Genomic DNA, 18,370 nt, shown 5'->3' on the forward strand with positions numbered 1-18,370 from the left:
CAGGCAGGGTTACTATCATAGAAAACATAAAGATTACTGAAAATATACAGATTCAACACCATTTCACACCCCAATAGCATTTTTTCACCAAACTTGACCAACCAATACCAAAATTCATACAGAAATATAAAAGAAATAATAAAGATTAGGGAAGAAATTAATTACATAGAAAAAAAAACAAATAATCAATGAAACAATGGTTTGTGTTTGGTTCTTTGAAAGGATAAACAAAATTGATAAACCCTTAGCAAATCTTACCAAAAAAAAAAAAAAAAAAGGAAAGAGACACAAGTTAAAAAATGGGTTAATGATCTGAGTAGATAGTTTTAAAAGAAGAAATCCAAGTGACAAATAAATATTTGAAAATAAATGTTCAAGAATCTTTGACACCAGGGAAAATTCTCCTGAAAACTCCCATGAGGTAACCCCAATGCAACTATGGACTTTGAGTAATAGTATATCAATATGGTATTGATTGTAACAGATCTATCACTATGGAAAGAGACTCCCATAAGGGTTGAAGCTGTACTTGATTCTATGGGAAGGAAGAATATGGGAAGTTTTCTTTTTATTCAATTTTGGTATGGTATAAGCCTTCTCTGACATGAAGCTTGCTAATAAACATGATGGATTTGAATTGGATAAAGAGTAGAAGCCTTAGAAGAGCCTTCAGGAATTTTAGAGCAAGCTTAAAATATCCATACTGCAAACACTGTCCTATATTACATGGGTGGATGTAATTGCCTATAATAGGGGAAAGCTTTCTGTATCTAAATCTGGTAAATAAGGTGAGCTATCACCTTCGGAAAACCCATTCAGAGTTAAAGTTAGGCATGAATTTAAACTAACTGTGATCAATCTTCTTAAGTCACCATTAAATGTCTTTGAAACTATTTTCAAAGAGAAATTCCCATGAGAGTTCAGCAAAATGCAATCAAACATTCTCTCATGACCATATTTTGCAGGACAGTTGACATATATTCACATCATTTGTCATACTTCTAAGAATTTTGTCAAAATTCAGCCTTTGCCCTAAAGGGCATAATACATTATTATCATACATTTATTTGGGTTTTGTGTTTTGTTACACAGCCAAGTTACACAGATTTATATACCAACATATGAAGAGCTTTCATCTATCTAATGAACATACATATGAAAAGAGTAACATATAATTTATAATATCCTAGAATGAAGTATTACTTAAACACTAAGGTAAAAGCAATCCAAAAGCCACATTTATATTTCATTTTGCCTGCTCTTCTAAATGGAAGATTAAAAAATAGTTTGTTATATAACCCTATTATATTCTAAACTTCCTGAAAACATTGACATTTTATTTTGCATTATCATTTGAAAGTCACATATAAACATTAGATAGATAGGTAGAAAATTTCACTTAACAGCAATTATCCATTTTGAGAAGTGGTTCCTTAAACAATGTCAACTTTTTGTGAACATGAGTCTCAATTTACTTAAAACCTAGAGGGTACAGGTCAATTTCCAGATGGTCCGTTGGAATAATGAAGATACAAGTGAATGTGACATGTCTAAGGGTATATTTCACAAACAAGGTAACATGCTGTACAATAATTTTTCATATGTAAGTAGAAGGATTATGCTCTAAAATTTATAAAATTAAAATGCATAGCTAGTGACGTATATATGATGACATCATTATTGTCATCAAGCATTAGATTTTGTGCATAAGTTATTTTCTGTATGTTTATACAACTGGAAGCTCAATAGGTTTGATGACATTGATACTGTGAAAAATGTAGTACATTTTTGCTAAGATATAACCACAGCTACCACGTTAGTAGGTGAAAGAATTTTTTTTGTAACTGATGCATTCTTTTGTGAAGAGCACTGTGCAGTTCTTCACTGACATAATCATGCTTATGCAATGTGTGACTGTACAGTATATTCATCATGCCTTCAAATTCATTCATGTAGATGTATTGGATAAATATCTCAATAAAAGCTCTTGCAATAAGATAGAGCACTGAATATTACTAAAAGTGTATTTTCCAAAGTTTAGATGCTGCTGGAAGGCTACAGGAAAGCCTTTTTCTTATATTAACTACTCCAGAATTTTACATCTTATGATCATACTCAGAGCCTTGGTGAAAAAAATATCAAACTTTGTAAGAGATTACAAAGCCTAAATATAATGAAGATAACTTTTCCACAAAAGCATTCTTTGCTTCTCCACTTCATTTTTTGTTCTCTTTTTATTTAATTTTCACAATTTTTATTAACATTTTCCATAATTATAAAAAATATCCCATGGAAATACCTCCTCCCCTGCACTTTCCCCTTTGAAATTCCATTCTTTATCATATTACCTTCCCATCACAATCATTGTACTTACATATATACAATACCAACCAATTAAGTACCCTCCTCCCTTCCTTTCTCTTCCCTTTATATCTCCTTTTTAACTTACTGGCCTCTGCTAGTAATTATTTTCCTTACATGCAGAAGCCCAATCATCTGTAGCTAGAATCCACATATGAGGGAGAATATGTGGTGCTTGGCTTTCTGGGCTTGGGTTACCTCACTTAGTATAATCCTTTCCAGATCCATCCATTTTTCTGAAAATTTCATAACTTCATTTTTTCTTTACTGCTGAGTAGAACTCCATTGTATAAATGTGCCACATCTTCATTATCCACTCATCAGTTGAGGGACATCTAGCCTGGTTCCATTTCCCAGCTATTATAAATTGAGTAGCAATAAACATGATTGAGCACGTACTTCTAAGGAAATGAGATGATTCCTTTGTATATATGCCTAGGAGTGCTATAGCTGGTTCATATGGAAGATCAATCTTTAGCTGTTTTAGGAACCTCCCTAATAATTTCCACAATGGCAGGACCAGATTGCATTCCCACCATCAGTGTAGAAGGGTTTGTCTTTTTCCACACCCCCACCAGCATTTATGATCATTTGTTTTCATGATGGAAGACACTAGAAAGTGGAGAAACATCCTGTGCTTTTGGATTGGAAGAATCAATATTGTGAAAGTGGCAATCTTACCAATAGCAATCTACACATTTAATGCAATCCCTATCAAAATTCCAAAGGCTTTCTTCATGGAAATAATAAAAAAAAAATCCAAAAATTCATTTGGAATCACAAATCCTAGAATTTCTAAAATAATACTGAGCAACAAAATTAAGGCTAGTGGTATCAGCATACCTGATTTTAACCTGTACTACAGAGCCATAGAACAAAAACAGCATGGTACTGGCACAGAAACAGACATGTAGATCAGTGGAACAGAATAGAGGACCCAGATATAAGTCCAGGTAGCTATAGCAACCTGATATTCGATAAAAGTGCCAAAAAAACTCACTGGAGAATAAACAGCCTCTTCAGCAAATGGTGTTGGAGAAACTGGATATATATCTGTAGAAGGATGAAAATAGATTCTTCTCTCTTTCCATGTACAAGAATTAAGTCCAAATGGATTAAAGACCTTAACATCAGACTTGAAACTCTGAAACTCCTAGAGGAAAAAGTAGGGGAAACTCTTCAACATATTGGTCTTGGCAAAGACTTTATGAATACAACCCCAATTGCTCAGGCAATAAAACCACAGATTAATCACTGGGACCTCATGAAATTACAAAGATTTTGCACTGCAAAGGACACAGTGAAAAAAGCAAAGAGGCAACCTACAAAATGGGAAAAAATCTTCGCCAGGTATATATCTGATAGAGGATTAATATCTAGGATATACAAAGAACTCAAAAAGTTAAATAATAAAGAATCAAACAAGCCAATCAAAAAATGGGCTTTGGAGCTAAATAGAGCATTCTCAAAGGAAGAAATACGAATGGCATATAAGCATCTAAAAAAAATGTTCTATGTCACTAATCATCAGGGAAATGCAGATTAAAACTACATTGAGATTCCATCTCACTCCACTTCATTTTTTTTAATACTATCCATAAGAATATATTCAGCCAACCTTATGTAAATATAAATGTTCACTCTGATTGAGTCCAGAATACTTTTTGCAATTCTAGTTTTTCTTGAATCTAACTCTGTATTTGCAATAAGTAATTGACAAACCCATGTTCATCACTAGGGCACTGATAGATTCTTCCACTGTAAGTTTACAGCTAGTGTATATGTGCTTTTGTGACAGTGGTCCTATGGACAGATATGTTTGAAATGTCATTAATAATATTGAATGGCATTTATTGAAAATGTATACGATATGAACTAATCTTTCTCTGTTTTTCTCTTTCCCTTTTATCTCCGACATAACTTCTTGTCATTTTCATTTCTCATGTATGTCTCAAATCATTCCCTTGAATCAAATTTCATTGTTACTAGTCTAGTTTAATATCATAATTTTCACTTCAAGAAGCATGTCTTTCTTCTCTAGCTATTCAAGTGGGTCATAATATTGTGACTAGAATTTTATCTTGGAAGTAATATCCCAATATGTCCTTATTTTAATTATAATGACTAAAACTCTCATAGTATTCAAAAAAAATCAAAACCCAATAACAAATAGCCAAGAATTCTTATTCTCTTGTCTAATTCCATGGGTGTTTTTTAGGTATAAGTTTCAATAAGATTTAGGACACTTCATTCTAGATAGAGAAGGATATCCATCTTTAAATGTCTTTTGATCTCTTGGACATTATAGATTTATATATATACTTGTGTCCAGTAACCAGTCTTAGGCTGTGGATAATCATTTTCATGTTGGTTTCATGCACTTTGGTCATCAAATTCTCAGTAGGTTTACATGCACAATATTTAAAATGCTATTTCTTTATGCATACTCACAGTTGCTAATGTCATTGTAATGCTCCCTGATGTTCCAATCTGTTATTTTCAAATGCCTCAAATATCAGAAACATCTCAAAATCTTACTTCAGATATGTGTGTGCAGGGGCAACTCTATTCCTTGGAGTAGACATGTTCAATAATAAATGTGATCATAATGTGCATTTTTAAAAGAAGCTTTTGGTATCATCAGTTTCAAAAACAGTCAGATATGGAATATTTCTGTGTGGGAGACTGATTTAGTTGAACTAATCAGAGCATTTAGATTTATTGTGGTTTAAATTGGCAAGACATGTGGGACACTTAATTCCACTTGCATATTCATCTGCCAAATTCAAATATGAAAAGCGAATTTCACCTCTGCATATATAATTCAGTGTCTGCAGTGCCTCATTCATGAATGTCCAAAAAGACAAATTGTCCTCATCTATCAAATGGGATTTTGGCTAGTAACTGGTATTAAAACCCAAAAGAAGCTGCCAAACTTTGGGCTTCACAGAACTTTCTCCTTCCTCCAGACTCTATTGTAATCTGTCAACTTGTGTCAATTCCAATGGGTTTATTTTGGGACTGGCATGGAGTTAATGCTGGCAGGTAAGATATCACATTTATTGCTGATGTAACTTATGCCTCATTCTAATGGTTGGGAAATACAAATACAGCATAAGTGTGGAGCATCTATTTTCAAGGGAGAAAATTAGTAGAAGAGTGATTTGGGGTCAGAGCTGCATGCTTACCTGACATGACCACATAGATTGGGAGCCTCTCATTATCTACTAGTCAGTTCCCCATCTCAAGCGTTAGAGGCCTGGCTATCTCATTCCTCAGAGATCTTTGATTTTGTACCATTTATCATGTTTAATATTCACAACATCTTACAGGGAATATAACATAGTTGTGAAAATGCACTTATCTTCATACTATGAAGTTGAGACATGCACTTACTTGACCATTACAGTACAGTAAGTAGTTGAGGCAGATATGGATAACCATGACACATTTGTCCCCTAATTAATAGCTGTGGCTTATGTTTCATTATTATATTTTGCCAACAAATTTTGTTTTTTTTACTTGTTTCCCTTCTCTACACTTCCTCCCCTCTCTCCCCATTTATGTTCTGCACCCAATCATAACCTCCTTTCTGCTCTCAAATTCAATGTTTGCTTTTTTTTCAAAATATTTTTTTAAATTGCATTTGTTTATTTGAGAGAGAGAATGGATGTGCCAGGGGCCATAGCCACTGAAAATGAACTCCAAATGCATGAACCACGTTATGCACCTGGCTTATGTGGGTACTAGGGAATTGAACCTGGGTCCTTAAGCTTCACAGGCAAGTGCCTTAACCAGTAAGTCATCTCTCCAGCCTCCCTCACATTTTCTTCTGCTCTCCTCACCCACTTTTCATTACCTGATTTTCCTCTTTCAAGGTCTCCTATCTCGATTCAGAGAATATATTCACCCTCCCATGTCCACATTATTTATAAATATTAGAAGGATCTGTCGATGAGAAAGAAAATGGGGTTTGTGTCTTCCTAGTCCTGGTTTACATCCCATAGTAAATTTTCTTTTTCCAGTGTCATCTGTTTTTCCATGCTTTTCATAACTGCATCTTTCTTTGTAGCTGTTTATATGTACATCACATTTGAATGATACAGCATTCCCTGGGAGAGCAGGACTGCTGATCACTAGAGTGTGTATGAGGAGTGTACGGTTGATCACTGAAGGGCGTGTTGTGAGGAGTGTACTGTTGATAACTGAAGTGTGTGGGAGGAGTGTACTGTTGATCACTGGAGTGTGTTTGAGGTGTGTGTTGTTGATCACTGGAGTGTGTTTGAGGTGTGCGTTGTTGATCACTGGAGCGTGTTTGAGGAGTGTGTTGTTGATCATTGGAGTATGTGTGGAGTGTGCTGTTGATCACAGGAGCGTGTTTGAGGAGTGTGTTGTTGATCACTGGAGTGTATGTGGAGTGTGCTGTTGATCACAGGAGTGTGTGTGAGGAGTGTGTTGTTGAACACTGGAGTATGAGGAGTGTACTGTTGATCACTGGAGTGTGTTTGAGTAGTGTGCTGTTGATCACTGGAGTGTGTGTGAGGAGTGTACTGATGATCACTGGAGGGTGTGTGAGGAGTGTGCTGTTGATCACTGGAGGGAGTGTGAAGAGTGTATTGCTGATCACTGGAGTGTGTGAAGAGTGTACTGTTGATCACTGGAGTGCGTGTGAGTAGTGTGCTGTTGATTACTGGAGTGATTTATAATTTTCAAGGAATGTGATTCTAACTATAATCAAAAATATATCCCTGTATAATACATAATACTGTCTCATGTGAAAATATATTGTGGTCCAGGTATTTTTTTTTAAATTTTTTATTTATTTATTTGAGAGCAACAGACACAGAGAGAAAGACAGATAGAGGGAGAGAGAGAGAATGGGTGTGCCAGGGCTTCCAGCCTCTGCAAACGAACTCCAGACGCATGCGCCCCCTTGTGCATCTGGCTAACGTGGGACCTGGGGAACTGAGCCTCAAACCGGAGTCCTTAGGCTTCACAGGCAAGCGCTTAACCGCTAGGCCATCTCTTCATCCCCGGTCCAGGTATTTTTATTGTTGTTGTTGTTCTTTATTCATTGGCCGAAGTGGATTGCTTTCCAGGTCAAGGTTGACCTATTTCTATGGAGACGTATTTAAATTTCTTTGTTTATGACTAGCTTCATTTCAACTTATGAGTCCATTAAAGACATTCATTTCAGTTTCAGTTTTGTGGATTTAGCATTTTATCTTGGAAAAACATTTTCGTAGGTGGCGCAAACACTCTTCTATTCACCCCACATAGGACATGGGCAACAAACGAACATAATATGACCCTAAAACCAGTCTTAGTGACCCAATTTATAGAGCAGGTAAAGGGTTGTTTACAGAGTAATGGAGACTCAAAAGCAGCCACATCACTGGGAAGTGTTGGCCCATCCTGGATGATGACCACCCATTGATAAGGAAAACTAAGGCTAATAGAACCAGTAACAGAGACTGGGTGAAGCAGCGGTTTCTTTTCACACCAGCATAGGCCCTGGGGAATCTCTTCCAAATCCTGGATCCTGACTCATGGTGATTCAGAGCTTATATACCTTATCTTATTTTGATTATTGTTAATTCTCTGGGCTCAGAACCCCAGCCTAGTGGCAGAGACCTTGAGTATGAAATAGTTTTACAGAAATGGGGGAAAAAAAAAGGTTAGTTAGCACAAAGATGCCTGCAGCTGCTCTCTGGAGATAAAGAAGATGCATAAGGTGAATTACAATAGGAGCTGCAATATAGATCATGGCCTTCAAACAGTACAAAACTACAATGCCAGTCACTATAAAAGCCTATGCAGCACAGGACATAACCAATTCAAGAGTCTGTATAGTACAGAACATAACTTGGGGAAGGGGCCTCTAAATTCCCTTACCCCAGTGTTGCGGTCAGGTTCACATTGCTGGTAGAAATCATCCAACCGAGAGCAACTTTCGGGGAGAAAAAGAGGTTTGTTTTGGTTTACAGGCCCAAGGGAGAAGCTCCATAAGACAGGGGAATATGGTGGCATGAGCAGAGGGTGGACATCACTTCCTGGCCAACATAAGGTGGACAACAGTAAAAGGAGAGTGTCCAGACACTGGCAAGGGGACATGGCTATAATACCCATAGTCCTACCCCCGACAAGACACTCCCTCTAGGAGGCATTGATTCCCAAATCTCCATCAGGTAGGGGTAGCATTCAGAGCACCTACGTTTATGGAGGAGCACTGAATCAAACCCCCACAACCAATTTTCATCTCACCTTTACTGCCTCAACGCCAAGCTTCATCACCAAAAGCCTTCTATCGTTTCGGCAGCAGCTCAGAAGGCGCACGTCTGGAGCGCGGCGCACGATGTGCGGTTAACTGGGCTGGTCCAGGAGTCTCCTTCATTCTACACAGCTTGCAGGCAGCAGAAGTGGAGATTCTCCTCCAAAGTGGAGTCTGGTAACTTTGACTTGTTTACTTCCTGAGTTACGTGAGCTTCTTTCCTCTCCCCGGGACGGAATACTTCAGTTTCTAATTAACATTGGTTAAATTCTGCGCTTTGTCATTCCTACACCCTTCAGGAGTGCTCAAGCGACCATTTACGTTTCAGTTCTCCCAGAACTGACTTCTTGAATACCCTTCCTCTTCACAGGAAAAATTTCAATTTGAAGGAACCTGCTATACAACACATTTCCTTTCTATTTTCCTTACATTTTTAATATTCTGAATTAGATTGGATTTTCACTGACACGTACTATCAAGAGCCTTTAATATATTAGTTTTAGTAGTTTTAAACTCCCTGATTGAAATATTCAGTGACTATATGTTAAATGAATTGGGTTATTTGTTTTTTTTTAAATACCTTTTTAATTTTTGTTGTTGTTATTGATGATAGGGTATGGTGAGATAGGTAATAAAGACTGAGGTATACATGCATATAATTTATATTCATATTAATATTGCTAGGAATTAGTCCCAGTGGTGCAAATTCCAGAGGTTTCAGATTCCCTGAGCCTGTTTTTTTTTTTTTTTCTTTTCTTTTTGTAAGAATTTTCTCATCTCTTGACTTTGGAGGTTCTAGATACTTCTCCCATAGATTCTAGGTCATGCAAGTCTTCCAAATGTAACACACTCTGTTATGCCTGGAAGGTAGTATATGAAATATGGGGGCCGTATGGTCCTATGAGGCTACGTTAAAAATAAGTTCTCAGTGGCGTTATGATCCTGGGTTGTGACTTCCACAGGTGTCTCTCCATTCCCAGTGTGTGGATTTTGCTTCTGTATTTTCTTTAAACATGACAGGTTACAGGAAGATCAATGGTGCTGCCGTGGGAAGCAGGCCCATTCTTCCGGCCAGATAAAATTCTGGCCCAGTCTTTTCCTCCTGTAAAATAAGTGTCAGTGAAGAAATCTGTAGGCTTGTATCCCCATTTCCTCTCTTCTCTGCACCAGAGTCAGTGGAAGATCTACCCTGGCCCTTCATATTGAGCTAAAAAAGATTACAATTGTTATGTGAAATTATACCTTTTTCAGACCTTAGCCATTCACATCCTTGTTTATGGTAAAAGGTTAGAGCTCACCAAAGTGTGAGGGTCTGTGTGTCTGCAATGGGAAGTTTTTTTAAATTTATTTATGTATTTATTTATTTTTTTTTTTTATGTTAGACTCATTCCCAGTTAGCCTCCAGCAATACTGACCAATGGGCCTTACACTTCCAGGGTTCCTCCAGTGAATGAAGTCAATGACTCCAGAGGGATCTGCTCAAGTCCTCAGGTCTTTAGAGTTCCTCTCCAGCTTGCCTCATTGGGCTTGCCTCATGACTTTTGTTTTCTGATATCTCCACTGGTCTTCAATTCCATCAGTGATTCATGCTGGGATGATGGCTGGGTGTGACCCCTCCTAGGGGTTTGGATGAAGACAATATAATGCAAAGGGCATGAAAAGTCATGACTTCTGCGTAAATAGCTCCTTACTCAAGAAAACCTGTATTATTAATGGATGCTGTACATCAAGGGACATTTTGCGGCCACATGGTGAAAAGCAATGAGTAGCATTTTGTTTGTTTTGTTTTTAGAATTCAAGAGGAATGGGGTGATCTGCTGTGTTTTTAACTGAGGAAACTGTCTGGGCACAGCAAAAGGAATGACCTCTCGTGACTTCTGGCCATGTGGCCGGCTGGGCTAGTGAAGAGGACATGGAACTTGGCCTCCACAGAGGAGACCAAACCCAGACAACATTAGTGTGAGAAATTTCTTTTCCCTTGCTGAATGGATGGAGATCAATAAGGGAGAGTGGCCTTGGGTACTATGCATAGCTGACAACTGTTCCTTGACAGCAATTTTAACATGCAAAGGACAAGTGCTAATTTGTCCTGTTGCACTAACTCTCCCTACAGAGGTTTGAGCCATCAGACAGTAAAGGCAATTTGAGGCTGTACTTTTCCTTTCCCTACAATTTGGATCTCATCATGATTTGAATTTATAAAATCCTTGGGATTCATGGAAAAATTAAAAGCCTTATGAAAATTCAAAATAGTTGGCCAATTGAGGGCAAAATGGTTCATTTAAAAACTTGGAATGTGTGAATATTATACATTAACAGTTGTGAAGATATATGAAACAGGCAAGAAATCCACTTTATTAAGGTATATGTGAAATGAGTAGTATACAAATGCCTAGTTGTACTTAGCATTATCTAAAATTATAAAAACATGAACAAGGCAAGAGGCATGAAAGTACTTTTCACATTTCCTATCACTACACAGATTTTATATTGTGAACATTTTATGCTTCTTTTAAAAGTATTTCACATATATTACTAATTGGAGTCAGAATCTGATTTCACAACCTGAAGTTTTCTTTGAATTAATGTCTTGATAAATCCTAACCTCAATTTAATTAGTAAGTTACAAAGTACATTAGAAGCATGTATGGATATTTCTGGGCTTAAAATTAAAGAAAAAAATTATAATATTTTGGTTATATTGTATACTTCTTTTATTAAAAAAGAAGGTAGAGAATTCCAGTCCAAAAGTGAGTAGCATTTATTTCCAAAGTATTTCTAAGTAAAGATTATACATCTAAGAACTTGGTGACTGATTTCCTACAGAATTATAATAATAATTATAGGTGCATTTATAAAACAGGTGTGAAACTGAAGAACTCTTAGGTTATATGGTTTAACTAAAAAAATGGATTCATGCTCCTTTCTTTTATCAGATTGAACTTTAGAGATAATAATAATGATAATAAAATGATTATAATAATTATAGCTAGCTTTTGCTAAACCTTCATGTCAGTCAAATGACAAGCTATCTCTATGATTTTAAGTAATCCTTACCAAAAAAATCCTATGATAAAAGTGTAACTTGATTTCCATTTTACAAACAGAAACATAAGACACAGAAGGTGTCTTTGTCTCTCAGATTTTTCTAATCAGGAGTGGACAGAGTCATGATTTCTGGTTCACATGAGTTTAGAGTCTCAGGGAGAAAAATTCATTATTAAAGAAATACTGAACTATTTATGATACAATTTTCCAAAGTTCAGTCTTCTTTGAAAGTTGTTTTAGATAATGTGATATTTTGTCTTGTACCTGAATTTTAACATTCTAAGTAAAAGAAAAATAATGACCTGGTACAGGCTTATTTTTTTTAAGAAATTACACAATTTTATATTTTTCTATATCAGATAAAAGTGAATTTAAGTTAAAAATGAATTATGTTGCTATGTTGTTATGGAGCATTTTTTTACTAATCAAAAAATAAGAAAAAAAAAAAAAACAGGCTGATACCTATCCACTTTAGTCATTACCCAATTAAAATTAATGCATTCATCTATTAAAGTAACACACAGACTAATTGAGATAAATTAGGCCACAAGCTAAGCTATTTATGAAAGATAGCAGATAATAATTTATAATTCAGTAGAAAACAAATAATAGCTCCTTCATTTTCTAGAGGAAATATTTTTAAAAGTTATCATTAGATTCAGCCTTGTAAAACTTAATAAAGTTAAGAACATGTACAATTTTTAAACTGGTTTTAATTCTTTTTTACTCAATATGTGATAATAGTTCTATTCACATTTTTAAGATCAATAGGAATATGATAACCATACCACTTATTATTGGAAAAGTATGTCAAAATGAAAAGAATGAACTTGGTATTTTTTAATAGGGTTTCAATGTGTCCCAGACAAGCCTCAAACTCACTATATAGCCAAGGATAATCTAGAAGTTCCTCTCTGCCTCATGTATGTTAGGGAAGCACTCTACCAACTGATCTACAAGCCCAGGCTTATGTTCAGTTTTCATTAAAAGTTTTGGCCTTATGGATCCCATGGGGTCCTCAGAACTCACTGTGTCATTAAGAGGTAGTACAATGACTGACTGATCAGGTAACCGATGGAATCAGACAGAAAGGTGACTGCTGAACTACCTCATTTGTTGTTTGCTACTGGTATCAACAGGGCTCTGGTTAACTGCTGATTAAACTTTAAGAATTAGTACAAGAAAATTAAAATAAAGATCTCCATGGGTACATAGAACATGACTAGCTTCCCGTCACTGACAAGTTATCATCCCAAACTTGGTTGTAAACTAACTCTCAGGTAATCAGGTGAAGAGCTCTTTAACATCTTTGATTCCTTCAGGGATAGTATTAAAATAACCATGGTCAAATCCTCTCTTTTTGATAAGGAGTATTCAATCCAAAGACTAGATGTTTTAAGCCATGCTAAAATAGTCACATGTCAGAAAATATAACTATATTCAGAAACCATATCAGATGAGAAAATATATATTATAATTGAGAGAAATGTTATTTATAAGCCAATTAGTGTGACTAGATAGTACATAAAATGTAATAGTATGTATATAAATAATGCAAAGGCTACCATAGAGAAAAGAAATAGCATATTCATCATTCCATATATTTCATTTCCTTCTTTTGAAAAAAAATCATTGTTAGGCAAGAGTCACTTAAATTTACTTGTTTAGAAAGACTCCAGAATGAAGTATAATTTTATTACCTATAGTCCTCATAACATACATTACATCTCCAGAATTGTTCCTTCTACATACCTCCTACTTTGAATACCCTAAACTAAACTTCTCCAAGTATGTCTCCAGCTTATGTCCGTAGTAGTTACTGCTTTAATCTCTGTTTTGTATATTTGACTTTTACCTTTCTTTTTTTCCCCCAGATTTTACACGTAATGGGAATCATGCTTGTTCTCTGGGACTTGACAACGCCAAGTCCAGCTCCACCCCGTGAACAACACTACAGGCAATTTTTAGAAGCATCCATGTAAAGCAGTGGTATGTCTGGTGGAGGGTTTCATTTCAAATGAAACAACTTTTGAAATAGGAAAAAAAAACAAATGTCAAGTGGCAACACCCTAATACTAATGTCTCTATTTAAGTGGCTCCTTGTGTAGTGTCCCAGTGGTATCCCTTCTTCCTGCTCAGAGAGAATACTGAGAATTTTATCTCTAGTCCAACAATAATTTCAAGAAACAGAAAAAATAATTTTTAAACTCTAGTTAGACATTGAAGGATCTTACAACTGGTATATTGCAAACATAAGACATGTTAGAAATACCTGGGATGAGTGGAATTTGCTACTTACAGGGAAATATATATCACTCATCATTCTAAATGGCATTGCTTCCTTTTCTCATAATAGCGGATTACTAATACAATTAGGATTTATAGAGTGTATGGTGTAAGTTACTAATGTTGTTAATTAAAAACCATGTCACCCAGATGTTATTATTCTTTGCTATATTAAAGTCAATGCTTGTGTTAAACTACAGCATTAAGCAATTACATTAAAAAAATTGACATAATAGCAAAAGTATGATTTGCTATTAGGTTTTACTTTTCTAACACATAGGGAAAAGTACACCATCTAAGATTAGCATACATTTACTTGTGCATTGTAGTTCAAACAGATGTACTAGGGTAGAGATGGGAAACTAGAATATTCATGCCCATTTATTGTTTTACAGTTAAGGGTGTGAGAACTCTAAGATCAAGGAGCTGCTACACTGAGAGTACATTCACTTTTTGAACTCAGTGAAATGAAAACAGTTGAGTGAGGTATGCCTTCCTGCTTGTCATTTTCACAGCAGTTTTAGTTGACTAATAACAGGGTCGCCACCATCACCTAATCTGCAAAAAGGTCATGTCTGTGGACAATGTGGCTGGATGCACACATTCAGACCATACCTTAACTACAGGGTAAAATGTCTTTGCATTAGATTTAGCAATACTATTTTGGTCCTCATACCAAAAACTCATGCTAAAAGGACACAAATAAATGTGAATTTTATAAAGTTAATATCTTTTGCACAGCAAAGAAACAATCAACATAGTAAAATGGCTATCTATAGATTTGGGGAAAAAAGCAAATCATATAAGCAAAATTAATGTTTCCAAGAGCGTGGAGGAAAGGGTGCTCTGCAAATGGTAGATGGGATGCCAACTTGTGCAGACATTGCAGCTCAGGAAGAGATTAAAGTTGGAGCCTTGGGGATGTGGTTCAAAAATCATTTGCTTGATAAGTGTTAGCACCAGAATTTAGACTCCTAGAATCCGTAGAAGACAGACACTGTGATGTGTCTGTCATGCCAATGTGCCTTTGGGAAGATGGTAGTTGGAGATGGGAGAATATTCCAGAAGCTCTCAAGCCACCTACACAGGAGAACATAGCAGAGATCAACAAGAGTCCCTTCCTCCAACAAAGTCAAGTTGAGGTTGATAGCTGAGGTTGTTCTCTGATCTCCACATGCATGACATTGTACAGGTGCACCAATAGTCACACATATGTACACACACATACAAACACACACATACACATACACACATACAAAACACACCAATCAAAAAATTAAAAAGAAAGAAAAGGAGAAGAATGGAAAAAAGAAAGGAAGAAGAGAAAGAGAAAAAAAAAAAGAAGAAAGAAAGAAAATCAAGTAAGCAGAACCACCAGATAGTTAGTTACCCTTGTGAGAATCTGTTCAAGAAATCACCCTTCATAGAAAGATCATTGCTTTCATGTTTGACATAAAATGGTGAAGATATGGAAATACTCATAGTGCCCATGAACTGACAGATGAACTCTGATACACTGTGGTAGTTTGAATAAATACTCCCCCTCCCCACTGCAAATAGACTCAGGATTTTATGAAAACTTCTTGGATTTCCAGCCACCTGGCTAGAGTAGCTGTGACTGGATAATCAAGCCCTAAATTGTGGTGGTGGATTTAAAATTCCAATCTAAAGATATGCAAACTGCCTAGTTCCACCTGGACTTCCTGAAGTGTGTTGTGTGGCTTTTTTTTTTTTTTTTTTTTTTTTTTTTGCCTTTTGGCCTTTTGGCCTTTTCTCTGTCTGCCTGGTCCTGTAAAAGGGGGGCAACTTCTTCTACAATTATAGAACTTCCCTTGGATCTGTTAGCTTCAATAAATGTCCCTTCCTCCATAATCCTGCTGGGTCTGCAACTTCATCTCGGCAAACCTGAAGCTATCTGCTACATACACATATGCTGTGGAATATTATTTGATCTTAAGAAAAGTAGCCTTGTACTTGAAGTATTATGTGAGATAAGGCAAGCACAAAAAGGAAAATGTTTCACGATTCCATTGATCTGTTAAATCTGAAAATAGTAAAAATTGATCATACAAAAAAGAGAATAAATAATAGTTATTTGGACAGGAGGAGATGAATATAGAGATTTTTATTCAAATCATACAAAATAGTAGATCTGTAAGATGAGTAAGTCCAGAGAACTAATGTACATTTTATTGGAGATTTCCACCAAATCAGTACATTTAAGACATTCTTTTTATGAAAGTAAAACATTTTAAGGATGGATGAACTATTTGGGATGATAAAAATGCTAATTTGCTTTGCCATAGCAACCTTTGTACTGCTTATACATATCCTATAACATCCTATGTACTTAATATTCACAGTAAATTGATTTTAAATATACGGTTCTTTAATTTTTAAGTATTTTTTCTTCACCTGGTAGATTTTTGGAATCTCCACATATTCTGTAATGTATTTTATGAATATTTCAGCTTGTGCTAAAAATATAGCCATTGGAACACCCATAAAGGAATCTATCTAGGCACACATGAATCTTGGTTGTGCTTGACAAATGTTTCATAGCACATCAATATTTGATGGGAAACTCAACATGAACTTTAGCCTTGTATACTCGAGTTAGGCGTATTTGTCTTCACACTTAGAACAATTATTTTCCTGAACCCTTAGAACTAGTGTTAAGCAATACACACTTTGGAAAATTTTTCTTCAAAAATAGACTATAGATTAATATATCATACATTATTAATTGAAATTGATCTTGTCTTTCACTCAAACCTTGGAGGATTTTCACATTAATTCACAATCTCAGGTCTTCTGATATATGTATTAGTTCTTGATGGTTTTTTTTTTTTTAAATCAGTTTTATCTTCTTGGTTATGTTATTTTTACATTTAAGATGGTATTCAAGCATGTTTAAATGCTTATAGCATTTATAAATATTGAGTTTTCCTGTGAATTTTATTTTCTTCTATTATTATTTTTATTATTATTATTATTATTATTATTATTATTATTATTATCCAAGATGTTAAAATGTGGTTTCTACCTACTTATTTAACTTGCCAATGCATTCTTGTAGATACTTTGCCAAGCTCATGAACAACTAAAAAATAATGATCAGCAGTATTTGAGTCTGGCTTTGCCATTACTACAAAATCACTAGGAGCAGCATAACCATAGCACTGAGCAAGACTTTCAGGAGGATCCTTGGGGCTCCCTGGCCAGCCAGTCTAATGGAAAAATCGAGGGTAGGAGGTCTAGTTTCAGGGAAAGACACTGGTTCAGGCAGGGGTAGGGGAGCAGGAGACAAAGAGTAACAGAGGAGAATGTTCATCTTTCTATGCAAACACCACTTGTGCATACGCATACAACATACTATATGAACACATCAAATGAGGTATGTAACCACCTTTATCAAAAATGAAAAGAAGCCGGTCATGGTGGCACACGCCTTTATTCCCAGCACTTAGGAGGCAGAGGTAGGAGGATTGCCATGAGTTCAAGGCCACCCTGAGATGACAGACTTAATTCCAGGTCAGCCTGGACCAGAGTGAGACCCTACCTTGAAACCCCTCCTCCCCCCCCCCCACAAAAAAAAAGAAAAGCTATACACTTTTTTCTTAAATCAGGGTCTTCTGCATAACCAAGCTGCCATGCTTTCAACAAGTTTTTACAAATTCTCCCCACCTCGGTCTCTTAAGAAGAGAAGTAAGAGAAGAAGGACATCTAGAATGGTGATAGGAAACTTGAGCAGTTACAAGGCTCTTTATAAATCTTTCCTTCAGAGTTTACAGAATGCTTTCAGGATAGTGTTGATTTTTATGTCATCATGCTAGAAAGAAAAAGCAGACACAAAATCTGCAATGTAGCTCAAGTTATAAATATATTCAATGCTCCAAGTCAGTTTCAAGAAGTTTTGTTTACTATACTTTCTCTTACCTATACCAGATATAATTATAGTACCAGTGAACATGGAGATGGCAAAAAGATGTACAGAAATTGAGCACCAACACTGCGTTAAATTTAGAAATGTCTGCAGACTACAAATTTGTGCACAGCAGACAGACAGAAACAATACATTTGTAGACTGTAATCACCAAAATTTCATTCATCCATGTCACAAGAAATGTGTCCAAAGTTCTGCCTAGGGTAGCAGGCAAAACCATCAGAGAAATTTTATATAAATGTCTGAAACTATACCGATTTTAATAGCTTTTAGTTTGTTTTCATTCCCTTCATCTTTATGAAAATCAATGAATTATGTCCATTTAATATACATTTCGTTTTCTAATGTTTTGTCAGGAAAACTGAAATTGCTAAAGCCAGCAGGAACATTCCTAATAAATAACTCTTGGGAAATAGCAATGACTTCACTAGCTAATAAACATCAAGAATATCAAATTA

Source organism: Jaculus jaculus, chromosome 15 (assembly GCF_020740685.1).
Source record: "Jaculus jaculus isolate mJacJac1 chromosome 15, mJacJac1.mat.Y.cur, whole genome shotgun sequence".
Taxonomy (NCBI): Eukaryota; Metazoa; Chordata; class Mammalia; order Rodentia; family Dipodidae; genus Jaculus; species Jaculus jaculus.